The 27,002-nt window shown below is 47.7% G+C and overlaps 1 protein-coding gene and 1 non-coding gene across 6 annotated transcripts in view; one reads left to right on the top strand and one right to left on the bottom strand.

Moving 5' to 3' along the window:
• Positions 1-27,002, bottom strand: part of FOXN3 (forkhead box N3) — a 391,477-nt gene that overhangs the window by 242,813 nt on the left and 121,662 nt on the right. The gene's annotated exons all lie outside the window — the stretch shown is intronic.
• Positions 352-457, top strand: LOC121494006. Its single transcript, XR_005988654.1, has one exon. It is a non-coding gene; the product is annotated as a U6 spliceosomal RNA (small nuclear RNA).

Genomic DNA, 27,002 nt, shown 5'->3' with positions numbered 1-27,002 from the left:
CCTTCTGATTTACCACACCTGTCCTGTGAGCTTGGTTTACAGGTGCGCCCTTGGGAAACAGGTGTGCCCCTCTGGGCTGAAGACGGTTCACAGAGGTGACATAACAGAGGGGATCTCCTTCACCTCACCCAAGACTGCTGGCAGCCACAATGACCCACTGGGACAGACACCATAACCTTCTGAGCAAAGCCAGACAAGCAGAGTCCAGCCCGGCAGACAAGGGAAGGAATCTTTGCTGAGTAAGGAATAGAACGATGGGCTGGTCAGTCCACTCTGGAAGGAATGGATCCCTTAGAAGGAATACACTTGTGCTCTTGCCGGCCGCAACATCCATTTAAAAGATGAGAGGCAGGGCCCCCTTGGCAGCACAAACAAGAAAACTGGAACAATCCAGGCCAGATTAGCATGGCCCCTGAGCAAGGATGACAGGTGGATTCATGAAGCATGCCATGTTTTTTCTGTTAACTAACTGGAATGAAAATAAAAACTAACTAACCAGTAAATAAATAAATAAAAGTCAAGAGGCAGGCAGCAGGATGAGTAAGCGCACAGGCTGTTCCTGTCCTCGCCTGTAAAATGGGGATGTAATACCACTGACCTAGGGCTGCCAGGAGGATTACATAGACCTATGTAGAGCATCTACAGGCATGCAGGGCACAGGCTAAATGCCCTGCAAGTGTTTACTATTATTATGTAGAAAATAAAGAGAATTATAATAGAACAACAGGTAAGAGCCAACCTAAAGAATTACCTGCTCAGGATTTATGTGAACTGCCTAAAACCAGGGCGTTTTTCTCCTAAGCGTAAAGATCAAACATCTCTTCCTTTTCTTTCTTTGTAGTTGAAGCTACTAAGAAGCCACAGAAATTCTTCTACACTTGGGGTGAGCACAGCAAAACGTGGAATCACTATGTTGTACACCCGAAGCTTTGTTACACTGTGTGTCGACAATACTTCAATTCAGAAAAAAATAAAAAAAAAAAAACATCAAAATCCTTTTCTGGGATTAATCAAGATTTCCTGATAACTTTCTACAACTCCTTGAAGATGGGAAAACGTCTGTGTTCTCAGTTTTGGGCCTCACATAGTCTCTGTTGAAATAAAAGGGCAAATAGCTCTCCCCGCTCAGAACCAGGATAAACTTGCCAACCCTAATGATAAAGCACTATTGGGGGTCGGGGGGGCTGCCCTTGGAGTGTGCATGTGTTCTCAGGAGGGAGTCATGGGGCTACACTAAGTCTTAGTTTTTAAGACTTTCTTCCCCCAAACCCACCTGTTCCTTTCAGGACAGGGGTATCAGCCATTCCTAGTAACAATTCCCTATGATACACCTTTATGTCCATGCAGTTGGATCACTCCACTCTGCCACCAATACAAACAGTGGGTGATGATATGACCAGGGAGCTCACTGTAAGACATCTGTCATGACTGTGACTTTTCTTGGGGTCCACATTCAGATGGGAGCAATGGGACAGCCTGTGGGCTACAGGTGAAAGCTTTGGGCATGACAGAACAGTCTGGTTGTGTGGGGAGATAGTGCAGCTCTACAGTGGAGAGCACCCCCATGCTGGTTAGCACAGCCCCGAATGCTGAGAGTTGTTCCCCCTTGAGACCAACACCTGTGTTCCTGGAATGACCTGCTGTCTACTGCTAGTTGGGTACACAGTCTTTCCCTTGAACATCTGCAACTTCCCAGTTTATCCCTAACCAGCCAGCCTTCCCAGCCACGGACATAATTTACATATTGGCCTATACTTTATGGCCGGGCCTGCTCAGAATTCAAACTGAAATTTCCTTAATGCCTAAACTTGACTTTTCAGCCCAATATGAGGAACAGAGAGAAGAAAACCATCTCTCTAGCAGGGGGTCAGCAACCTATAACCCGCAGGCCAAATCCAATCCACTGCCTGTTTTCGTAAATAAAATTTTATTGGAACACAGCCCCACCCGCTGGGTTACGCAGTGCCCATGGCTGCTTTCCCACCAGAGGGCCAGAGTTGAGGACTTGCAATAGAAACCACATAGCCTGCAGAGCCTAAAATGTTTACTATCTGGCCCTTTAGCGAGAAAAAGGGAGGATGACAAAAGCCATCAGAATATTTACAGAAGTTCCTGACGGCCTATGACTCATGGTTTAAAAGGAACAGTGGCCTCCTAAGTGAGCAGAAGGAAATGTGGGTTCAAGGGCTGGTTCTACTGACAGGCTCAGCTTTGTGAGGTCACACAAGTATTTTCACCTCTGGGCTTCCATCTCATTCATATAATAGGATTAGTCATGGGTGGCAAATGCATGACAAATAGTTAGCTAATACCCCCCCCCCCAACATATGCATTTTGAACACACACACACACACATACACACACGACAAGAAGAATTACTATTTGTTTTCAGAAGGGTAAGAGGTCCTGTCTTGGTGCAGCAGTATTTTGTGGCCGGGACAGGAAGCTTGTTAGCCAGCAGTTCAGTACATACTGTTTTCACTGGGTGCCCGTGGGGCCCCTGTGACGGGCAGGTGCTGAGCTGGTCTAGCCCCACAGGCCATGTGCCCCCAACTGCAGAGAATGAGTGATCGCGTACCTCGGGCCACCCCAGGCTGGGATGTTCAAGGAATGTTTACTCATTTTTGTTGTTTGTTTTTGTTTTAAAGAAAGGAAAATGTGACTAGTGCCTGAAAGAAAGGGGAAGACTTCAGAAAAAGGAAAAAGGAAAGGAGAACTTTCTACTTGGTTCTCTCCTGCACTGAGCAATAAAACAAATGCTCAAAGTGAGAAAAGCCAAGGGTATCTTCAGGGAGCCGTGCCGGAGACACCGGTTCGTGTGAGCAAGATCACTCCTGGGAATAACTGGGAGGATGGCCCTGGAAACGCAAGGTTGCAGACAGATGAAGAAGGAACATGAGTTCAAAACCTACTAGTTGGAGGGATCCCTGGGTGGCTCAGTGGTTTAGCGCCACCTTCAGCCCAGGGCGTGATCCTGGAGACCCGGGATCGAGTCCCACGTCGGGCTCCCTGCATGAAGCGTGCTTCTCCCTCTGCCTGTGTCTCTGCCCGCCCCCCTCTCTCTGTCTCTCTCATGAATAAATAAAATCTTTAAAAAAGAAAAAAAAAACCTACAAGTTTGTATTTTATCCGAGACAATGGGGAGACACTGAATGTTCTAGGTGAAGGAGGAGATGATAACATGAAAGCCGTATTTTAGAGACACTGGTATATAGGATGAATCAGAAGAATCTGAGCTACAGAAGAACTGAAATTGAAACACAGGAAATAGTATCTATCATATCGATGGAAACATTGTTTCAATGGGGGGTAAAGAAACAATTCTTTCTCTTCATCTTAAAGTTTCATCATTTTAAAGTTTCCAACCTGTGTGTCCCCCATACCTCCCCGATGTCTCATTCAAAAAATTTTAAAAAAAAAACCTACTAAATAAGCAAAGCTGGAACCTGCAAGGAAACTATTTCAAGAATAACAGTCAAACAACAAAGGTCAGGACTTGATATAAGGTTTCACTCTTTGGTGAGACACAGGTATATGATGAGGTTTTATTTTATTTATTCTGTTCTATTCTATTCTATTCTATTCTATTCTATTCTATTCTATTCTATTCTATTCTATTCTATTCCCATTCTTTATGATGAGGTTTTAATAGTTGGCTTCTGACTTCCAATCACAAAGCAGGAGGAAAGGTTACTACAGCTATCACAGGGAGGTTAGACTTTCTGAGTGTGTGTATGTGCGTGCATGGAACCCCAATTTCCTCGTTTATAACCCTCCCAGAAAAGGCAGCTAAGAATAGCCGGCTCTGCATCCGGTTGCAACAAAAATAGGACTGTGCCCAATCTGAGAGTCGGCCCCCCTGAGGCCACCAGCACCCTGCCCCTCACACACCGCCTAGCTGTCGACACCTGCGGGTCTGCAACGATACAGCCCGCCTCTCGGAGCGGGAGGCACAACCCAGGGGAGGTTAGAGACGCCTCTCGGAGTGGGAGGCACAACCCAGGGGAGGTTAGAGACGCCGCTTCAGAGCACAGAGAGCGGCACTGGATTCCCAGCCCCTTCTCCCAGAGTGGCCTGCTCAGGTTACCTGCTTTCTTTCTTTTTCTTTTTTCTTTTTTTTTAAGATTTATTTATTTATGATAGACATAGAGAGAGAGAGGCAGAGACACAGGAGGAGGGAGAAGCAGGCCCACGCCGAGAGCCCGATGTGGGACTCGATCCCGGGACTCCAGGATCGTGCCCTGGGCCAAAGGCAGACGCTAAACCTCTGAGCCACCCAGGGATCCCCGGTTACCTGCTTTCTGAGTGGAAGGTCCCCACCTATAAAACAGGGGTGATGAGCACCCACTTCAGGGGTGTTGCCAGGAGCCTCAACTAGGAAAATGTCCGCAAAATGCTTCGCACACCATAACTGGCCCCAGACACGGCTCACTCAGTGGAGCTGCCGTCACCTGTTTTCTTGGGGTGCGGTGACATTTGGCTGAGATAATCCAAGTCGATGTTCATTTGCAAGGTTAGAGGCACTTCCTTAATTTAATTACATACGCCTGATACACAAACTCCTTTTCCTCCTCTGAGCACACCCCAGATTCCTAGAGGACCAGAACCCAGGACATCCAAAAGGGTGCCCGGGGACTGGGGCGTCAGCAGCCTGGCCGCAGTCCTGCCTCCTGGGAAAGCTCCCAGGCTGCCAACCGTGCGGCACAATCCCCCAGTGTCCTCAGAGGAGACGAGAGCTTGGGATCTGGGAACCGCAGGCTGCAAGCCTCAGAGGCCTCTCTCCCCAGACTGCGCCCCAGGCTTCTCTGGCTTGCTCAAGAGCTCACCGCATGTTTAAGGAAGAGCTGAATCTAGAATCCAGGTCTGCTCACTTCTTTTTCTCTATCGTCCAAGGCACATTAAAAGAAAAAACGTATAAAAATCATAATGGTCACTGTGGAAAACTTGCAAACTAGAGAAGAATTTGAAGGGGAAAAAATATGCATGGATATATGGCCACTGCCCAAAGCTTCTAGGCCTCTGTTCATTCAGACTGTCTTCCAGGTTTTTCTATTCATACAACGGACGTGAGAGCACACTGTCAAAACACTTTGGGCCCGTTTTCTTTTTCTTTTTCCTTTTTCTGCTTCACGCTATACGAAATCTGTTGCTGCAATAAAATTTTGAGCTTCAGGTGGGCTGAAGCCGTGTCAGCCTTGACATCACCCCTTCTGTGGGTCTGGCACACAGGAGGTGCTTAATAAACAATGCAGAATGAGTGGATGCCTGGAGAGCCTTATGTGGGGTAACCAGGAACTCAGCCCCGCTCATTCTGCTGGACACTCACATCTCCAGTGTTCTGCTACTGTGAACCGTGTCGGATGCACGGCCTCACTCCTGCACGGTGTGAAGTCCCAAAAGTGCAATCGCCGGGTTGGAGTACTCACATTGTAAGGCCTTGGATCCCTACTGCCAAACGGCTCTCCAGAAAGGTGATCCTAACTTATATCTTCAACCTATGACCAAGGAGATGGAAAAGCATGAGCTTTTCCATGGCGTGAGCACGTGAGTCAAGGGGAAAATGCAGAATCCCTCAAGTAGGTGTTTTAATGAGGAATTAAGGGGACTTGAAGCTCACGTGCTATCCAGCAACCCCACACAGTTCAGAGAGTATCTTTCTGAACTTTGATCACTCTCCCTCTGACATCCTCTCTGTTGAAAACGACAGCATGGTACCGAATACCGGAGAACTACCAACCCTCCCATTTCCACCTCCCAAACCAGGAAACATCCCCCATCACCCAGGACACAGCAAAAACCCAAACCAACTCTGTGTCCCTGGCACCACGTCTGTTTTAGTTGACTTGTCTATAAATATCCACAGTTTATTAAAAGTCCATAGTACTTTCTAAATGTTTTTTTTCCAAAAAAATAAATAAGTAAAAAATAAAATAAATGTTTTTTTCAGCTCCATGTGCATTAAAGATTCACCTCCCAAACACACCTTTAACATACATTTCTTAGGAAGAGGTTTGTTCTCTTCCTAATACACATCAGCACAACAAATTCCAAATGCGTACGTCCATCAGAGTGTTTCAATCCATCATTCCCTCCACCCCAGAGGTCAAGGAGGTCATTTGTGAAAATGAAGACAGCTGTGTGTAGATCCTGATCCAGAAAGCCCCAGGCTCCTGCCTCCCAGGGCCAGTGGTCACCTGGAGTCTCGCAGAAGCCAGCATCTCGGCGATGAAGGGTGCTCAACACCTACACACACCCCTGCTCCATGAGGCCTTCCGTGCTGCAGCCCGAGACGCAAGAAGCTCTGGATTCAAATTTCACCTCTGTCCCAGAATTCCTGCAGCAACATTACCTTCTGTGTCTTTATTTCTCCATCTTCAAGATGGGTTTTTTTTTCCCTGCATCTCTCCTGTGTTGCATGAGAATACTACAAAGAACTGAAGTGCAAAAATCATTCATGTCTCCTAAGAGGCAAAGCACCTCTCCAAAGCATCACACCTTCTGTTTTCTTAGCAATCGGACACAGCACTTCTATCCAAATCCTCCCCGCGCCTTGGTTTCTGACGGCAACATTATCAACCTTCTAAATCATCTGTGAATTTTTTTTTCAAATCCATATGGCTCTTTACCATCCAATAATATTAAGCTACTCTTTGCCTTATATCCTATTTTTATAAACACACACAAACATACACACGCAAAATACCGAAGTCCAAATACTTTTCTTTGACTCCAAATAAACCACAGGCCTCCAGTCCTCAACAGATAAAAATCTCAAAGCTCATGTTCACATTTATCCACGAAAGAAATGTAATAGTTCAACATGTCACCCAGCAAGTCAATCAGAGGACTGAGAAATAAACACAGAAGTTCTCAAGTCCATGTTTCCAGTTTCCTTGTGATATGAACAAGACAGAATTTATTTGAGAAGAAAATGCCAAGGTGACATTTGGAATTACCACGTTTTTGGGGGCAGGAGGCCAACTTATAGGACCTTTTGCGTTCTCTTTTGGAACTGTGGCTTTGCCAGACCTACAACCCCATATGCGTACGAGGCTCAGCCAATTCACCACAGGGATCCGGATCGCTTTGCCCATGGACTTCTGCCTCCTTCAGCAACTCTAAGGGAGTTTGCCATCAGGAGGTCTCTTGGGGGAGACGGGATCATGGGGGAGCCAGAAAGCCAGCCCTCTAAGGAAATCCAGTTGGCCTAAAAGTCAGATTTCTTGAGTTAAGGGGAATGGACTATGGGGGAAGGGGATCAAGGTGGGGGGTCCAGCAAGTGGACAGAGCAGAGAACTAATATGAGGGCATCCTGGCCACTAGAGGCACACTGGCCATGACCCTTCTTCTTAAGCCAGTGATGGTGCCACTTTGACAGCAGGATCTGCTTGTTCCAAGGGCGCAGAGCCACAGGCTGGGTCTACTCCACTTTCTGCCCTGTGTGGGCGATTGCTTGGGCCCTCAGCTGGCCAGAGGAGGCCTCCCGCAGCTCTTGACTCTCCCCACTGTTGCATCACTGAGCCAGGGAGCAACCACTCCCGCGTATGAGAGCCCCCGGACAGACTCAGCTCTGGCCCATTTCATGGCATCCTCACAATCTCCCAACCTCCACAGAGATGTTTCTAGACTTAATGAAATGCATTCTGCAAGATCTTACTGAGCTCCTGCTATCACAGCTTCATGGAGGAGCAGGTCAGGCCAAGAGCATTATGAGTAAGGATGCCTCTAGCATCTGCCCACCGAGGGACAGATCTGTAAAGGTCCTCTTGGCCTGTGGCTGCCATCTATGCCTTCTCTCCCAGGTGCCTTAGGGGCAGGACTCCCCTCTCTCATCCTTTTTATTCTTTCTCCTCCTCCTTGGTTAACACCCCAGGCTGAAACTTCATCAATTCCCTGAAGCCCAACCCAACCCCATTCTAAGTCTGCTTTAAAACCCCATCCCCTTGGATGAACCCTGGAACCACTCTGGACTTCAGTATCTTTTTCTGACAGTGGAGGCAGGAACAGCTCTTCTCCAATGTTCTTTTCAGCTAAGAAGATGAATATTGTATATTTTATCTTCTTAAAATTTTGTACCCCGTGCCTTTGACAGAAATAACTTTCTGGGCTTGCCTGTTAAAGGAATCTGAACATGCAGCATGCCAGAAAAGTCCCTCGGGGCTAGCTTCTCCTTCCTTGGTATCTACGGGACATTGCATATGGCCCAGAGGCAACAACGGCTTAAGGAGGGATATCTCAGTTTTCCAATTTTGCATTTGGGCCAACTGGATGAATCCTAAGGTCTGTTTCATAATGAGAAGCCCAGGATTTTGCAAATAGAAAGCTCACGCTGACCAGCCAAGGCCAAGACAGAAGGAGGGAGAAAGCCACCGGTGATTGAATAATCCCCAAACAGATACCAACTTTACACAGGGTAGCTCTCACGTCGCCGTCAATGCCAGGATGCTGACGTCATCCACAGATGTGCAGGGTGAGGCAGCCAGCTCTCTGCCATCAATCCGACCCCGGGAGCCATTCTATGGTGAAGCCCATCCTCTGTCGGGGAAGGTGAAGCCCATCACGTAACATGATGTTCTGAATATCCTGCCTCGTTGTCAGGAAATGTAATTCCTCACATCAGGGCCTTCACCCTAAAAATGACCACTGGGCCACCCATGTCCTCTCCCTCAGCCGACAGTTCTGGAAACGGAGCTTCCAGACCACGTTCTAGTTTAACAAGGCTTCCCTTGAGCTGGCCTTTGGATTGATATGTTTTCAATTCATCGTGTTACCTGTCAGTGCTGTGTCACCACACAGGCGTCAGCCTGAGAACAGGCCAGGATATATATGGGATGACGCCAAGTCCTTGTGTGTGTTCTGGGGAATTACTGTAGCTTGAGGGGGACAGTCCCACAAGTGAAATCTTCACCACCCCTGCCTGCCTTAACACTTCAGATTCACTTTTTTTGCTCCATTTTCACTACCCATTGGAAAAATTGTGAAGGCCTGTGGGTGTGGATATACTACTATATGGTTTAAATTAAAAGACCATTTAAATACCTGAAAATATATTTTCGGAAGTCGCCCCTCGGGTATGGGCGGTTGCGGCCTGCAGAGTTTCCCAAATCATTTGGATTCCGGAGAATATGACTACTCCACCGTCTGCCTTGTCTGACCATCTCAGCACTCTGAAGGCGTTTGATACAAAAGAGAGGACTGTTTTGATGGAGTGATTTCAGAAAGCAAGAATGAACCACACCTTAAAAGCCTCAACCTGATGCTCAATCCTCACGTACTGCTGCCTCATATCTAAAATCAGGTGCCCTGCCTTCACACTAGTGTGTGAAGTGACTAATACCGAGGTCATTCCCTAGAACAGGCTGGAGAGAAGCAGGGATCCACATGCCCCTCAAGGGGGCATAAAGGGATGTTATCGGGGTGTGTCCCTAAGGGGCTGGGACACAGAAAGGCAGAAAGAACAGACTGAGAACACCCAGAACATGGTCACTGCACTATTTTTTCTAGAGATGATCTTGCTTCTTCTTCTTTTTTTTTTTTTTTGATCTTGCTTCTTCTTAATTTAGCTTTAAAAAGAGGGCATCCCAACAACACTGACCTTCCAAGGAAGGATCATTTATCCACCCTTGGCTTAACTGGTGCTTGAGCGGAGCCACCATGGAAAGGCTCCTTGGCCAAACCCATCTCCATCTCCCCAGCATTCCTGGGGGAAGGCGGAATGTGCACAGCTGAGACCATCAGCACCATCACGGAAGCAGCACTAATACGGACGCAGGGGGTGCCGGCTCATTCCCCCAGCCAGGTGTCCAGGCTAGCGAGGCCATCTGGGTTAGGAAATGTGTGCTCTAAAGCCTGCTGGGGGAAGCCCGCTTTAAGGGGGCGCTTAGCTTAAAAAAAAATCAGCCAGCTTCACAAAGTCTCTTCAGCCCTGGCCCTCATCAAGGTGTGGGGCCTTGGGGATGGGCTATGTCCCCCTATCAATAGCCCTGAGAAGACCAACGCCTCTACTTCAACAACAGCCTGTGGGCCAGGGGCCAGAGAACAAGTCCGCTCCAGCAGGGAACACAGGAAAAAAGATTGGGGAGAAACTAGATGTGGGCCTCAGGTTTCCAAAAATGAAACCCTTTAAAAGAAATGCCTGTCTTAAATGTAACCATACCTTTAAAGTCTTTGTGGGAGATAACAAAGAGAGATAACAAATGTGAAAAATGAACTTAAATTGTCCCAAATGATAACACTGTCTCTTCAAAAATATTTAGCTCCCAAATTTCAAAGCTTGGTGAAAACCCGGTGCAGATGAAGATGTAAAGAAAGAAGCACTCCCGTTCTATGTGGATGGGAGTGTCAGTAAGTCCTGTCATTCAAGAAGGAATGTTTAGCAATATTTATTTAAGTTAAAATAAATATTGCTAAATAAAATCCCTTCCCACGGGGATTTGTTGTCCAGAAATGCACAACCGTGCAAAACCATGCACGTGCAAGAACTATTGCAGCATCATCCGTGATAGAGGAAAACAGGAGAGAAGTCCATGTCCATCAAAAAGGGATCACTTAGTACATCCGGCTCGTTCATGGAACAGACCCTTGCAGCTTTCAAAAGAAACAAGTAAACTGAGGTGTTTGTGAGAACAGATGCTTGGGGAGAATCGCACATTGCAGACTGAAGAACAAGCCTATTTTTTTTTTTGAACGATAGTATCAGATGTGTTAATAGGCGCACAAAGAACATGTTTGACGGGTGGATCATGCAGGATTTTAAACTTTCTGTGAAAAGCATTTCTATGTTCGTCAGGATTTTAATGTCTTTATTTTTTTTTAACATTAAACAATTAAAAAAAACAAAAAACATTAAACAATAATATGTAATCAGAGGTTAACAAGTGAATTCCTCCATCTTCACATTGTTTGATCGTCTACGACACTGTCTGCGTCCCTCATCTCACGCTGGAGTGAGACTAAGGACTGGTTCTTGTATGTTCTAGAAGATAGTGGCTGTGAGCTATGTATTTTATCTTTGCAATTCCAGCATAAAGAGTTCAAAATTCCAGCACCTCCAAAATCTTCCCACTACAGCTACTTTGTGCTTGAGAAGTAGCCAGGGTGACAGAGTGCGGGCAATGAGTCGGGAGTGTCCACTTGCACCAATTTTTCCCCCGTGTTCCAGCTTTGTCATCCATGAGATGAAGGGCTTGCAGCGAACCATGTCTGATATTCTCTCTCACATAAAGATCTTGACCTCTCCCTGACCAGAGCCTTCATGCAAGGGGTACTTGATGGACATTTGTGGAAATACCAGACAGACCCAGGGCCCGAAAACAGGACACCGTGGGAAAAGGAACAATCGAGGAAAGTCTGACTGGAGTCATCTGGAGGTCGTGTAGAGCCAGCCAAGGGAAGAGAGCAAAAGGGAACTGGTGTTGTGGGAAAAACAAGCACATTTTTAAGGTTCTCAAGTAGAGAATTGAATGCTTGCAAATAGGTGAGGATGGTTTGTCACAACAATGGGGAGAAGGGAGATGCCACCAGCGTTGAACAGGTGGGCCAGAGATGCTGACCTTGAGCAGCACAAGAACCAGGACGGCTCCGCACCAGTACCATCCATGCAGCCTGTGGAGTAACAGGGAGGGATGCCAGCTGCATGAGTAGCCATCAGTAGCCTCCTCACCTGTCCGGAGGACTGGGGCCAGGACTAGGTGCTGGGGGGTGGGGGTGGGAGGGCCCAGGAAAGCAAGACTACCAAGATGGCAGCTAGATGGCCCGCCCTCTGCAGGCTGTTCTCAAGTCAGCCCGGGTCTTAAAACTGCAAGCTTGCCAACCCCAAAATGCCCATTCTGAATCTTCTAATTGTACTTTCCTTTAACCTACACTGATAAGTAATTAAACCTCCTTGGAGGACTCATATCTCTACAGTTACTTGCCTGATTAAACCCTAACTACAAAAAAAATAAAAATAAAAATAAAAAAAATAAACCCTAACTACAGAAGAAGCTTTGGGCCTTGTCGGTTCAAGGCCTTCATATTATGTCTTGGATCCCATTCTCCCCGCTTGCCTATTTTACATAGGGGTCCCAGGCTCTGGAAGGCCACCACTGTCTGGGATAAGCCCCAAGAAACAAAGACCACATCTACCATATTCCCCATGGCATCCCCAGCACCAAGAAGAGCAGCTGGCACCTTAGTAGGTGGTCAGTAAAAAAATAAATAAATAAAAATAAATAAATTTTAATGAACAAGTAGGGGACTGGAAAGGCATGGTGTTATTAGGAGCAGCCGAGGCTGGGTTAGCGACTGATAAGCTGTATGGTCCTGGGCAAGTCACTTAACCTTCGTGAGCCCTTGGTTCTTCTGTAAAGCAGAAGAGCAACAACTGCTTTCCAGGGCTTTGGGGAAGATGGGAACAATATATGGCAGATATCCAGCATGTCTGGTTCGCAGTCGGTCTCAGAAAATGGGAACTAATTGTATCACCAATATTAACACAGCCCCAACTCACTACGGCCCATGCATCTGTTACAATCATAATTATCAGAAAAGTTACACACAATTTAGTTCAACTCACCCCTTTGGAGTTACTAGTTAATAACTGACACCAGCAATGGCCTCTTTTTTAACCACAGGGTTTCTCCTTCAAAGCAACTAACTCTATGCAGAAGGTTTTCAGCTAGGCCGCTGTCTTCCAGGCACCGACAAGGTGCCGGTAAAGATGTGTGCGCTAGGAAAACGTGAAGACCAGTTGCAGAGAACCAGCAGTGTCTGTGGGCAATTCTGGTTCAGCCCCAGCCCTACGAGTCAACATGTGACTCTGAGACACCTGACAGCCTACTTGTGAAGGCCAATCCAACAAGGCACAGGGGTTACAAGCACAGAATCTGGAGTGAGAGGCTGAGGTTAAAGCCCTGGTTCTACCCTCTTCACTGTATGACCTTGGGCAAGTTACTTAACCCCTTGAAACCTCAGTGTTCTCATCTGGAAGATGGGGACAAGTAACAGTACTTACTTGAGAAAAGGGAGGAAGAAGCTGAAGACTGTACTTCCTACTGGCGTGGTGGAAAACATGGAGATCAACCAGCCCATCGGCAGAAACCCTACTAACAGGAGTCCCTGCCACAGAGACTACCTTTCCCATGTTCGTTCATTTTTATTACCCATACGGCCCGCTCTAATCCTCTCTGAGGAATAGGGGAAAGGATTTGCAGTGATGCAGAACATAAGCAGAGCGCTTTGACACACAGTAGGTCTTCAGGAAATCTCTGTTGAACTGAATGGCTGATTCGTAAGTCAAAAGACTGACAGTCCATCACACCTGTCTGACCCAACAAACTAAGTACGTACTAAGGGAGTGAAGATCTCGGTATCTCTGGAACCTGGGCCTGGAATCTGTATTAATAAAAATCTCTGTTGTGGTTTTTTTTGTTTGTTTGTTTTTTGTTTTTGTTTTTTTTTTTTTGTAGTGGGGACATGTCACAGCTGAAGAATCTGGGCATTTAACTGTGGACAGGTGATCCGGAGACAGTCCCAGATGTTCACCCAGTCCCAGATGTTCACACACACACCACGGTGGCCCCCTGGCATAGCCCTCCTTTGCCACGTCCACCGCCAGATCCTGAGCACCCACAGCACGCAGCAGACAGTACGTGCTCACTAAACACACGTCGAGTCAAAGGATCACCTGAACAAACCAATGAAGGAAGACACAGAAGGAACAAACAAAAGTGAGGTGGGGGCAGTTCCTGCACAGTCTCCACTGGCACCGAAGCCCCATCCCACAGCCTTGCTGCTTCTGTGCACGGCGTGGCGTGTAGAGGAGGCCGGAGATGCGGATGCACAGAAGCACGGGTGACAGAGATCCGGGCAAAACCGAGGAGCAGGTGTGGGTGAGTTTACAGGGGGGTGGGAAGGGCAATCAGGGTGTCTGTCCTGCCTGCACGGGCACTCTGCTCAAAGCCAGAGCGACCAGGACATCTGGAGGAAGGCACGGTGCTGCGCGACATCGGATCAGACCACGGGAGCCCGCTGCTTCCACAACGCCGGCTCTCAGGGCTTTCCCCTTCCAGAGGCATCCGTTGTTCTCTATCTCTTGCCATCTGCATCTCTTCTCGTTGCCTTCACCTGGGCTGGCTCCCTGGGCCTTGGACGCTTCGCTCTGCTCGTCCCTGTGTTAGAAACGCACAAGGGACATTTGTGGAGACAGCCACCTGGGCTCTCTCTACTGAGGGACTTCCTCTCCTCCCGGGACAAGCCCATCGTTCTTTCCCCAAACTCAGCATGTAGGTCCGCCGTGGACACCGACTGCCTCTTTGATGCACTTTTAACAAGTGTTTTACAATGCGGGTCTCAGAAAATTGCCCCATTCCTTCTGCACTCAGCAGGAAGATACACCGTGAACGGAGAACTTGGCTATTATGCTTGTGAATAATTTGAGTTTCAAGTGCAGCCTTGGCACGCCTGAAAACAAATAATTACCAAAAAGTTATCCAGCTGCCCTCCCAATCTGCCAGCTACTTTGTCCTGGGTGTGGAGCTCTCTCGGTTCGCCGTGAGCCCCAGCCTTGAGCCCCACGAACAGAACCATTGAGACCCCTCCGGGCCCCAGTCAACGACAGCAGCACAAGATTTTGGCTGATCTGGCCCTGGAGAAGATAAAGCCCTTAAATAGAGATTAGCCACGCTCATTCCAGCCCCACTCACAGCCAAGAGTCAAACACGGTATTTGCTGAGTAGAAAAGGACAAAAGGAAACAAATTTCATTTGCAAGCTCTCCAAACGGGCCAGGAAAAGTAATTCTCTGCTGCTCACCCCGTCCGCCTCCTATTGCAAGAAGGCCAAGCTAACGTGGCCCAACTTTGCGGAAGTCTCGACGTTGGGGTCTCTGCATCGTGAACTATCAGTGGGCCCTTTGAATGAGGGGGGGTTCAGAAAAGAGTTGTGCAGGATGTGTCCTTCAAAAAAAGCAACAGGCCCATTTTATTTTATTTTTTTTACTTTATTTACTTATTCATGACAGACTCAGAGAAAGAGGCAGAGACACAGGCAGAGGGAGAGGCAGGCTCCCAGCAAGGAGCCCGACGTGGGACCCGATCTCTTGCCCAGATCATGCCCTGAGCCAAAGGCGGATGCTCAACCACTGAGTCACCAGGTGTCCCATTGCAGGGCCATTTTAAATGACTTTACGGTGACAATGACGCTGTAGCTACTGTAGAGCAGTAAAAGCTTGGGAAACCTGAGAAGAGGGACTCCCAAAAGGTCACGCTATTCCTTGAAAACCCCCTGATGAGCTGGATCGCCCCAAAACACCCTTTTCATCAGGGTGAATTTATTTATTTATTTTTTAAGATTTTATTCATTCATTCATGAGAAACACACACACACACACACACACACACACACACACAGGCAGAGACACAGGCAGAGGGAGAAGCAGGCTCCATGCAGGGAGCCAGATGAGGGACTCAATCCCTGGACTCCAGGATCACACCCTGGGCCAAAGGCAGGTGCTCAACCGCTGAGCCACCCAGGGATCCCCCCCATCAGGGTGAATTTAAATCTGCACCCATACCATTAGCCTTTAGTGCACAATGACAGTATATTCATTTTGGGAGAAACCTTAGGATCATCTAGTTGGCAATTGTGACTTTACAGGCAGGACAATGAAGTCCAGCCAGATTAAGAGACTTGCTCCAGGGGGCTCCTGGGTGGCTCAGTGGTTGAGCATCTGCCTTGGGCTCAGGGCGTGATCCCGGGGTCCCAGGATCAAGTTCCACAATGGGCTCCCCACAGGGATCCTGCTTCTCCCTCTGCCTATGTCTCTGCCTCTCTCTGTCTGTCTCTCATGAATGAATAAAGTCTTTAAAGAGGGGGGTGCAAAAAAAAGAGGGGGTGCTTGCTCCAGGACACACAGGGCTGGGGTAGCAGTGAGATGGGGCTCGGGCCGCCTGGTCTAGCTCTTCCCCCTTAGGCCTCTGGCACCTGCTACACACTCAGGAGGCCGCGCAGTGCTGTCCAGGGGGCTGTGCAGAGTAAGCGCTTTTGCTCCCGGGGTCACTTCCCACTTGTGGCCCCAGCACCCTCGCAGGGCAGAGGGGAGCCCCTATACTACACAAGAGGGCACAAGCAGCCAGGTGCCCACCCAGCCTCCCCCATCAGCCACAGCTTTGGTTGCTTCTCCCGTCTGCACGAGGGCCCCTGGACTTAGAAGCCGGGCTCATCACACGTATCACGAAACCCAGAACCTCTGCAAGGAAGGTAAGGGCCTGTGCAGCATCAGCGTCCCCACGCAGGGCCACATTCCCCAACCTGCGCCCGTGGCCAGACCGACAGCTCAAAGGGGATGGCGTGCTGAGCAAGCGAGGTGCCCATCCGCGTGGGATGACCTCAGGCCCAGGCCCGTCAGCCCCACAGCAGGAGGGTGGGTGCCAAGCACCCTCGCAGGTGGCTGCTGAGGAGCACGGAGGGGACCCAGGCGGCCCAGTCCGTGCCAGAAGTCCCGAGAGCACTCAGCACACTGACCTGGAGTCCACCTTTGCTTCTCTCCTTCCTCTAGAAAGCCAAGCCACTGCTTGTTGGGGACATGGCGGCGTGGCTTCTTCCTCTTGCATTTTGTTCTAAAAGACTAGGACATCCTAGTTACACGTTTCCAGAGTGTTCCAGCGGAGCTGTGCAGGCAGGCTGAGTGTAACCGGGCTGCTGCCCCGAACGACATGCTCAAAAGGTCAGAGCCACATACTAAGTGCCCTGATTAGATTCGAACATTCCTTCTTCAGCGAATGGGCGCTGTTTAATCCGTGGGGATCCAGCAACCAACAGGCGTCTCTCTCTCCCTCTTCAGAAACTTACAGGGAACGTCCAACTAGTGTCCCTACCTAGTTCCTTCATGTACAACAAAGGTCAATGATATGCAAACACGTGCGCTTCACAGCCGAATGCTGCTCCGTGAGAGTGGCTAGCGCACTCTGCCTGGGAGAGGCCTCGTTGGGTGGCATCTGGGAGTCGCTCCCAGGTCAGCTCTGCACACAGTAAACCCTGCCTTTATTGCTCAAAAGGATGGAGCAGAGAGAAAACAAACTACATAGGGTTGGCCGATGATCCCAATCATTCTCTGAGTCCCTACCTGGTGGGCCACTGGGGAATCCTCAGAGTCGCCGAGCCCCAAATCCCCAGCTTGGCATGCTGGACCCTCGTACTCTAAACCTGCTGACTGTTCTGGACTGACCTCACTCCTTTCTTGCGTCTGGCGTGCCCAGGATGGGTCATCCTTTCTCACATCCAGACCTTCTCACTGGGCCAACACCAGCACCTTTTCTGGAAAGCTTCCCTCAACCTTCACCGAGCTGCCGCCTCTACGCCCCTGCTCGCCACGGCACCAATCTTCCTCATATCTCCAATACTCGACACAGGACTGACACGTAGTAGGTGTCCAATTAATGTTTGCTGAATAAATAAGTCAGGCATTCCCAAAACACACAGAGCAAACTGGGCTTAAAAGAGATGACAAGGGGGCACCCGGTGGCTCAGTCAAGTTGAGCATCTGACTCTTGGTTTTGGCTCGGGTCATGATCTCGGGGTTGTGAGATCAAGTCCTGAGTTGGGCTCCGTGCTCAGCGCAGAGTCTACTTGTCCCTCCTCCCCTCCCCGGCCCTCTATGCCGCTTCCACACCTTCTCTCTCATTCTCTCTCAAATAAATCTTCTTTAACAAGAGAGATGAAGAAATGTAGACTTTAAAACACACACACACACACACACACACACACACACACACACAGGCAAGTCCTTTGTATGCAATAAATATGTACAAAAACTGGTGAAGTCTCCTAAATAAGGTCTGTGGTCTACCTAAGAGTCATGTGCCATGTCAATCTCCTACTGCAATGAGATAGTCTAGTTTTGGAAGATGTTATCACGGGGGAAGCCAGAGGCAGGACATATGTCCCCTCTATAGTTTTTTTTTTTTTAATGCAACTTCTAAGTCTATGAGTATTTTAAAATAACAATGCAAAAAATATACCAAAGAAGGCAAGATGCTCCAGGCACCAAAAGAGGCTTTCAGTGTTCACACACCCGACGACTCCCGGGGTATGGATGATCCCCCAACCCTTGCTTTCCTTCTCTCTTCTCCTTGGGAATGAGCTGAGAAGCCCTCCCTTCTGAGATGTCTTCCCAAACCAGAAGCACCATGGCACTTCCCTACAGTTTGTTTTACTTTCTTCAGTGAGTGCACGGACTGTAATCAGCAATCTCTCATCTGTTTGTTGTCGGTCTTCCGCCTCCTGGTGTAGGTGCCACAAGAACAGGAGCCTCCCCAGCACGTTTCTCTCCCTGTTTCCCCTGCACCAGGGCAGATCCTGGCCCACAACACTTAAGGACTATTTTTTTTTTTTGGAATGAATAATGAATACGGTAACTCATTCAGGAAGAAAAGTATGTACCAGAAACTGAAGCAGAGAGGGATGCTATTAGCCTTCAAGGATTTCGAATTTGAAAAGATAAAAATTAAAAGCAAGTCCCTGACAAATATAGCAGCACTTTAACCGGGATTCGCAGGAAATTACTCAAAACATATAATGTGACATCCGGAGCAGGTGCCAGAGGATGCAGACCCCTCTAGGACTGGTGTGGTCAGAAAAGGTGTTCAGTGGGCGACTCCCTGGACAGACATGGGAAGATGGACAGGATTCAAAGAGAGGTCAAACTAGGGAAGGGGAGGAAAGAGTGTTCAGAATCTGGAAGCCAGTATAAAAAGAGAAAGCCTCCGTGGCATCCAGGCCCATACCTGTCCTCTCAGGAAGTTAGTGACCTGTCATGAGCAGGGTTGGGGTCATGGCAGTGAACAAAAGAGACAGGCCCTGCCTGCATGAGCATCCCCTCCAGGTAATCAGCTTTTCATCTAGTAAAATGAGATTGGAAACATGGGATTTTTTCATTAAAGAATGTTTCCTGATAGTACAGCAGGGAGCTCTCCCCTGGTATTTCGGAGTCCTCGCTAGCTAGAGGAAAGGCCAGAAGGGAGAAGCGGGAATCCTCACCCATTAGGGGCAAACCCCTTCACTGTGGGAAGGGCAACTTTGGTGAACTCTCCCAACCACGAGACAGAAATCAAGGAAAAACTCTTCTTACTACTTAGGAAACTCCTGCTATTGAAAAAGCCATTCAAGGTCAAAGGCCTACACGTTCCTACATCATTTCTTTTTTCTGTCATGCCCACTAACCAGCTGGACCAGGATTGGTGGAAGAGAAGACAGTTGGAAAATTATTAGGAAATTCCAGGGGGAGAGGTTTATTTTTTTTTTTTTTTTTTTTTAAAGATTTTATTTATTTATTCTTGAGAGATAGAAGGAGAGACAGAGCCAGAGACACAGGCAGAGACAGAGACACAGGCAGAGGGAGAAGCAGGCTCCATGCACCGGGAGCCCGACGTGGGATTCGATCCTGGGTCTCCAGGATCGCGCCCTGGGCCAAAGGCAGGCGCCAAACCGCTGCGCCACCCAGGGATCCCCAAGGGGGAGAGGTTTAAAACCAAAAGTGCGCACTCTGCCCCTTACGCTACAAGATGACAGGTTGGGCGGTTTTGAAGGGACCAGTTCTTACCCATCCTGAGCCCTCCTCAGCCAAGAGTTTTGCATTTTAGTTATTCCCATAGTGTCTGGTCCTTCTAGAACAGAGAGCGGATTTTGAAGAAGCCTTTAATTCACAGAGGCTCTCAGGTCTCTTCATTCTGGCCTCAGCCACTGGGGCCCAAACATGGGAGCACTGCTCCAGGGCCATAAGAAGCTGGGATCCCCTGATAATCTGGCTGTGGACCAACGTCTGGGGCATCAGAGACATGGGGGGGTAGAAGTCTATTAGTCCACCGTCCCCGGCCTTGTGTAACGCAGATGGAACAGATGCCTGTCTTTGCCAGATTCCAGCAGCGGAATGGATATGGGGCACCAAAGAATAAGATAGTGTCCTGTATGGGGGAAGCTGTGAAATGTCTCTCCATCTTATTCCTATTTCCCAGATCTGCCCCATTTCCCAGACCAGGGGCGGGGGGTGGCCTATGCTAACTTGGACGTTTAGAGGCAGCTCTTCTCGCACACCGCCCTCCCCAGAATCACAGCCAAGAGCTCTCATCCCTACAGCTCACGAAAAAGCAATCCTGGTGTCATCAACACAAGCCATAGAGTCTACTACCCTTCCGGCAACACCTGTAAAACTTCTAAGTGATTTCCCCTCCCCAGAATCCTTGGCTGAGAAACCTTCCTTAACTTAGTCTATGAAGTGGGATCCACCTTCTTGCTTATTAACTCTTCGGTACTACACACCCCGGGAAGTTTTCAAGATGGTCTCACAAGATGGTGTGTTTTACGCCATTGACCACATGCAGAAGGGTCTCCCCAAAACTCACAGATTTAAACATTGCAAAGAATGGGAAGAGTGATCTGACACTTCCAACCTGAGCTGTTTATCACTTCAGATACGGAGAGGTCCTATTCCAGTGTCTCCAGAAGAGGAAGATTTGTTGGTGCCACTGACTGAGGTAGAAGACGCTCTTGAAATGCCCCACTTGAATCTCAGCTCTGGAGCTGTCTACACGTGGTAGGCTTAGGATGTCATTTCGGATGGTATCATAAAATTAATTTTATTTTTTTATTTAAGATTTTATTTATTTGAGACAGAGAGAGAGAGAGAGCACAAGCAGAGGGAGGGGCAGAGGGAGAAGCAAGCTCCCTGCGGAGCAGGGAGCCTGAGGCAGGGCTTGATCCCAGGACCCTGGGATCATGATCTGAGCTGAAAAAGATGCCCAACTGACTGAGCCACCCAGTCGCCCTACAAAATTAATTTTAAATGCTTATTTCCATATTTAGGTTTTGATGACCAGTGTTTGGTATTTTTTCGTTTTTGGATTTTTTTTTTCCAGACTGATTACTGAGATAGAATACTGAGGTGGCCCCCATCTCACTAGCTTTATTCATTTCTAGAAATAATGCATAAACATACAAAAAAAAAAAAGACTTTCTCCCAGCTGCCCCCACATGAGGACAGTGTGAACACCACTGAGTGTGTGGGCAGGGAGAAGACAGCAAGCAAATGCAGGGCCCGTCCCCCTGGGAGCCTCCCTGGTGCTCCTGCCCCACCAGCTCCCAGGACCATTGGTCCATCGCTGCCACTTATTTTTTTCCTCCATTTCATCCCTCTTCCTTCCGTGTCTGCTCCTCCTAAATCATGACTCTGTTCACTGAAGCAGACAAGTGTCTCTGCTGAAAGCAAAGTGCCATGAGAGCAACCAATACATCCAGGGCCCCCAGGGGCAGCCATTCTGCTACCAAATAGAACTTTGCCAAACTAAGAGGACTCTCCACTTACTTCTCCTCCTTCTCATCTCTCTTCCGATCGGAGGCCAGGGTAGGGGATATGTTTTTGTGCCACCTGGTTCCTAGAGCCTCTTGACTGTTCACCCAGCCATTTCGCCCACAAACCCTAACTCTACCCATGCTGGACACAGTCCTAGAGACCTAAGTGAGCCACGTGGATCAGCGAACTGAATCAGGACCCGGTCCACCAGGAACCCACAGCCTAGTGGGGGGCACAACCCACAACAGCAGTTGCTTTACAGCGTGGTAAATGCTGTAACAGAGGTGGGAACAGACTGTTACGAGGGATTACGAGACACAACTGCACCCCCCTCCCTATTAAACCAGACTCTTTACCATGAGATGGAAAATTATGGGGCACTCGGGACAACTGAACACGCATCTCGGCCACTCTCTTTGAGTCCCTCCCTTCTCTTAAGGGTTTTCTCAGTCCAATTATTGTTCCGGCCCCCATGCTGATCACCCAGGGCATACAGCACGGGAGTAGGGGCAGAGGCACACCACTTTCGCCACTGAGAAACTGAGGCAGAGGCAAGGGGGCACAGGTGCATCGTCATTTATAAAAAGAGGAGAATAACAGTAACCAGAGCACTTGCACATAAAGAGATTATCACGGTGCCTGGCACAAATTTAAGTGCTAGCGTCCATTGTCCATGGTGGTTATAATCATGAACTCAGAAGGATCCAGGTCGGGCTGGAGCCTGCCCGGAGTCCCTGAACAGAGACAGCTACGTATCACTGGCTCCTTCTCTAAATGGCTCTCCCCACCCTGGATTCAGACACAGCTCTCTGCTAAGGAAGAAAACGAGCCCGCCCAGCAATACAAGCCAGTCTCCAGCAGGGAATGGTGGGATCCTGGAGGTTGACGCATCTCAGGCAGATATGTTCATCACTGTCCACCATGACCTGTGGGCAGGGAGCACGGTTCCATCACATGCGACATGAGGACAAGAGCCGGGTTCCTGCTCAACAAATGCAATTGGGACATTTCTAACCTGTAAGGGACTGTCAGAGAAGGTTATATCCAAACTTTTCACTTAAAAGTATGATTATTTGCTAATTTTTAAATATAAAAATTTTTAATTTAGATTTTTTTATTTTTCTTTTATTTGGGGGGGGCATTAAATGTTTATTAAATCAAGCCTTTAAATTATATCCACCTACAGTCTGTAAACAGATACAGTACACATGTAAGTAAAAGGCTCTTAGATTAGAAGTGGTGGAAAAACGAAAGATCCCTCTGTACACGGGCACCTCATCACTCCACTGCTTGCCTCAGAATTTAGATTTTTTAATATAATTTAAATTTTTTTTAAAAATTTAATTTTTAAATATAGAAAAAAATTAAAAACGTAAATACCCCTCGTTTAAATTGTTTAAATAACAATTTAAATTATCCTTCCTCCCACTGGATGGATTAGCCCTATGCAAACAGATTAGCCCTATGCAAACATTAAAAAAATAAAAATCACAAACATACCCCTTTTTTAAAGACAAAATAGTACAGGAATGTATACAAAGTTTCCTTCTCTCTTACCTGAACCCTCAGTTCCCCCTACTTTCTTCCTGTATATCCTGCTCTAAAAATAATTGTGAAAGTATGAGCATATATACACACGCACATATATACACACACACATATTTATATATGACTTGATTTTTTTACAGAAATAGGACCCCACTTTCCTGCAACTTGCTTTTTTTTTTACTTAGGAAGGTGCTATGGTCTGAATTTTGTGACCCCCAGCCCCACCGCCACCCCCACCAAATTCGTATGTTGAAATCCTAATCCCCGGTGTGATGGTGTTAGAAGATGGGGCCTTTTGGGAGCACTCCCCTCTCATAAACAGGATTAGTACCTTAAAAAAAGAGAGATGTCGCAGAGCTCCCTACCTGCTTCTATCACGTGAGGGCATGGAGAGGGGGTCTGAGACCCAGAGGAGGGTCTTCACTGGACCAGGCTGGCACCTGATCTCAAACTTCTAGCCTCCAGGACTGAGGGAAAAAAAACTTCTGTTGTTTATGGGCCATCCAGGCTCTGGTATTTTGCTTAAATAAAGGAGCATGACAGGAAAACATGTTGAACTGTGCTCTTTCTGCCCAGATCAACGAAGGGAAGAAGGCAATGAACCCAGAATGGTAGCTTTGTACTCCTGTCACCACACTACTTTCTAGAGAGATTATAATCTCGAGTTGATTTAATCTCACTGTGCCTTCGCTTTTTCATCTGTAAAATGGGGAATAGTTGAGTTAGTATGTGTGAACTTTTTAGAAAATGGATGACACTCAGAAATAGATATTATTACTTATTCCCATGATATCTTTGTGCCCTTTCCAACTCATCCTGTTCTTTATGTAAGTATAATTGATACACAATATCCTATTAATTCCAAGTATACATCGCAGTGATCCAAAATTTTGATACATGATTAAATGATTCCAGCAATTAAGTTCAGTTACCATCTGTCACCCTACAAAGTTATTAAATATTATTGACTATATTCCGTGTGTCGTACATTACAACCCCATGACTCATTTATTTCTTAAGTGCAAAGCTGACCATTGGGCCAAGGATTTACGCTCTTCCAATCCTCCAGTGATGGGTACTGAGGCTGTGTCCAACTTGGGGCTATTGCTATTATAAACAATGTTAAGATACCCTCGTTGACTAGTTTTTGACATTTCAGTGAGCAAATCCACAGGATCCATTTGTAAGGGTGAACCCCTGGGGTGTCTGCGTGTAACTTTTGCAGACGTTGCCCAATGCACCCCCTAGGTTCTCTGCCTTTAAAACTGAGGGACAGTGCCTGTTTGCCCACCCCTCTCCAGAACTGGATATTCTGAAATTCTTAAATACTTGCCAGTCAGACAAACGACACGTGGTATCTCCTTGTTGTTTTGATTTGAACCTCTTTAAATAATGAGTAAGGTTAGGAACTCTTTAATTTACAGATGAGAAAACTAGAGACCTGGTGGCCCTCTAATTGGCTGAAAGTCAAACCTGAGCTGGTTCTAGAGACTAGCCTGCACCAGATCTCAGGATGGTCCACCTGAGGGATGCCCTGAACCCTAGGACCAGCAAGAACATCTGATGACCTATGGGCACCCCCCTTCTTCTTCTCCGGCCAGGGCACACCAGGGTCGGGCAGGTAGGTGGGGCTCGCTCTGCTGCCAGGGTTAAGGTCAGCGACCCCCTTGGGACCAGCAGTCCCAAGCATTTCCCTGGTCAGACCGGGATGTCCCAGTATCGTCCTTGGCCCAGGAAGCAGGGCTGTGGGGCTCTTCGGGCTGCAGGGTCACTGGCCAAGGCTGGCAAATGGCGATAGCTTTGTCCACACACTGCCTGCGGTTCCAAGGTGTTTTTCCTCCTCCTTAAGTCATCTTAAGTCATCTCTTCCATCTGAGAGCAAAGAGGTTCATGCTGTGACTGGACTTTTGCATTCCCTTTTCTCCTTCTCCGTGAAACTGGCCTTTTTCAACTGGGAAAGAAAGATTCTTGGAAGAAGGAAAGGATCTCCTTCTATTACCCTCTGGTGCCCTCCCAGGCCAGGCAGGAAGAGCATAGGCATTCAGAGCAGCTTCTCCCCAGCATTGAGGCCATGGGCACCTCCTTCCAAGCCTGCCTGTCCTCCCCTGGATGACCGAATGACACCGATGCCTGCTTGGCCTAACACACAGGACAGCTGTGAGCCAAGGAGATCGTGTGCATGGCACTATTTGGAAAACCAAGGAGCACAAATGAAGGCTGCTGGTGGATGTCAACAAGCTGGTGGCCATTCGCTTCCATGCAGGGACTTCCTTGTATGAAGCAATCATCCTCAGTCATGTGGGAGAAGCCCATCTCCATGCTGAGATGTTCCAGAAGTGGTCCATCTCCTACCCAGGCTGATCATCGTGACACTGAGTCCAGGCTTCATTCATCTTGATGATACAAAAAATATTTCACAAGCATCTATTTATACACCAGCTAAACTAGCTGTTCAGCAAAGGGAAGTCTAGTAACTTCACATTCATTTGGCAGAATCAGAAAGGACAGTTCCACCTGCTGGGATTTCTCAGCCAGCTGATACTCCTCACACACTAGAATTAAAAAACAAAAGTGGCCATTTTGAAGGGAATCATCCTGCAATTACTATATATTTTTTTCTTTTTTTTTTTTCTATATATTTTTTTCTGCTACGGTCTACACAAAAGAGCTAAACACAGTTCATCCCCTTTCCTTATCTTGCTGTCACCATCCAGGACATTCTTGGAGAGTTTAGACAAATTACTTAGCCTTTTTGTGATTTGGTTTTCCCATCTATAAAAGTAAAGGGAATCAGAAAGCCAAGTTAATTGGGAGTGTGGTCACACTAAGAAGACAAAACCAGCAAAGATCTACTTAAAGTTTAATGCTTGGATTTGGAGAAAGCTGTTTTGTCCTCTCTAAGGTATTTTTTGTTTCTCCCCAACTCCTAGTTAAATTCCAGATAGCTGAATTTTGCTGGCTAAGGGAGTCCCTCTTGGGTGCATATAAATTCCTTTTGGGACCTTGAACAACATCACCAAGGCCATGATGGAAGTGCTGACAACCCAAGCCCAGACCCCGGGGCTCATTCCAGGCCAGGAGACTTCCAGCAAATGCCCTGGAACAGCCTGGTGGAGACCAGCAGGAGCCACAGATAGAATGGAGGCAAGGACAACAGGAATTCCCCTGAGCCTGATGAGCGAAGAACACGTCCCTCCTTACAGCTGTACGCACAGATCTATGCCCCCACCCACCAGGCTCTGTCTTTGTTAAAAAGAAACCTTTAGATGCGCACTTAGGAAAATGAAATCTGAAGGGTGATGTCAAACACTGGGACAGCCCACAATGAAGAGCCAAGAAGAGAAAACCAAGGAATTGTGGCCCTTCTGGAATGTCCAGGTAGGAAGAGCTTAGAGGGAGCATTGGTAGGTTGGGAAGGGGACAGGAGAGAACTTCACGTGATACTGTATCTGCATAATGAACACAGTGAACGTTTATCTGCTTAGATGTGTGTGAGACAGAGAGTATGGGGGCACTAGAGCCCTGGCTACCCCTTGGTTCAGTCCCTGGAAAAGGATAATACTAAAGAAATAAGCCAATCCTACTTCAGGTAACTAGTCCATTTTTCTAAAGGATGTAAAGAATGTTGTTCAAAGCCAGTGGAGAAGACAATCGTTTTATTGATTTATTTTTTAAGATTTATTTATTTACTTGAGAAAGACAGAGTAAGTACAGGGAGTAGAGGGCTAGGGACAGAGGGAGAGAGACAGACAGACAGACAGAGTCTCAAGCAGACTCCATGCTGAGTGCAGAGCCCAATGTGGGGCTTGATCTCGAAACCCTGAGATCATGACCTGAGCCCAAACCAACAGTGGGGGCTTACCTGACTGAGCCACCTGGGCACCCTGACACTCTTTTTTATTTTTTTAAAGATTTTATTTATTTATTTGACAGAGAGAGAGAGAGAGAGAGAGAGAGAGAGAAAGAGAGAGAGAGAAAGCATACAAGCAGGCAGAGCAGCAGAGGGAGAAACAGGCTCTCCTCTCCACTCAGCAGAGAACCCAATGTGGGACTTGATTCCAGGATCCCGAGATCATGACTGGAGCTGAAGGCAGACACCCAACCGACTGAGCCACCCAGGTGTCCCGAAC

This window comes from Vulpes lagopus, chromosome 6, assembly GCF_018345385.1.
Source record: "Vulpes lagopus strain Blue_001 chromosome 6, ASM1834538v1, whole genome shotgun sequence".
Classification (NCBI taxonomy): Eukaryota; Metazoa; Chordata; class Mammalia; order Carnivora; family Canidae; genus Vulpes; species Vulpes lagopus.
The sequence above is the reverse complement of the archived record's forward strand: the minus strand, read 5'-3'. Positions and strand labels throughout refer to the sequence as shown.